The sequence below is a fragment of the Bombina bombina genome, chromosome 6, assembly GCF_027579735.1.
Source record: "Bombina bombina isolate aBomBom1 chromosome 6, aBomBom1.pri, whole genome shotgun sequence".
In the NCBI taxonomy this organism is placed as follows: Eukaryota; Metazoa; Chordata; class Amphibia; order Anura; family Bombinatoridae; genus Bombina; species Bombina bombina.
In genome coordinates this window covers 12,043,120-12,043,840 of record NC_069504.1, presented here as the reverse complement: position 1 = coordinate 12,043,840, position 721 = coordinate 12,043,120, and positions in this window count along the sequence as shown.

The following is a 721-nucleotide window of genomic DNA, read 5'->3' as shown; positions in this document are numbered from 1 at the left end:
TTGCACAACCACGAGTTAGATACATTTGATGATAGATACGAATTACATAGATCAAAAGATGCAATTTATATTTGGTAGATACGATTGATAGTTAGATAGATTTGATAGATAAATAGATAGATTTGATAGATATATGATTTCCCTGACAGAGTATAACAATAAGTCATGTGGTCTTGGACCCGTGGTGTGTTAAGTAGTATTATTCTTAGCAGTTTACTACCTGTTACTCCCCCTATTGGGGGAGGTCTATATGGGCTGCATTTTTGGAACAGGGAGATGGAAGAAGATGATTGGTCTGTCCTCCTACTTCAAATTTGGCCTAAAAACAAGTGGCTGTCTCAAATCAGTCCGGCCACGAGATAGATAGATAGATTTGATAGATAGATATACATAGATTGATAGTTAGATAGAATCGATAGAAGATAAATAGATCGATTTGATAGATATATAATTACCCTGACAAAGTATAATAATAAAACATGCGGTCTGGGAGCCAAGGTAACTAGGTTGTGTTAAGTAGTACTATTCTTAACACTTTAATCCCTGTAACTCCCCCTATCGGGGGAGGTCTGTATGGCCTGCATGATTACCCTGAGAAAGTAAAACAACAAGACATGCGGTCTGGGACCTATGGTAATTAGGTTGTGTTTAGTAGTACTGTTCTTAGCACTTTAATACCTGTTAGTCCCGATATCTGGGGAGGTCTATATGGCCTGCCTGA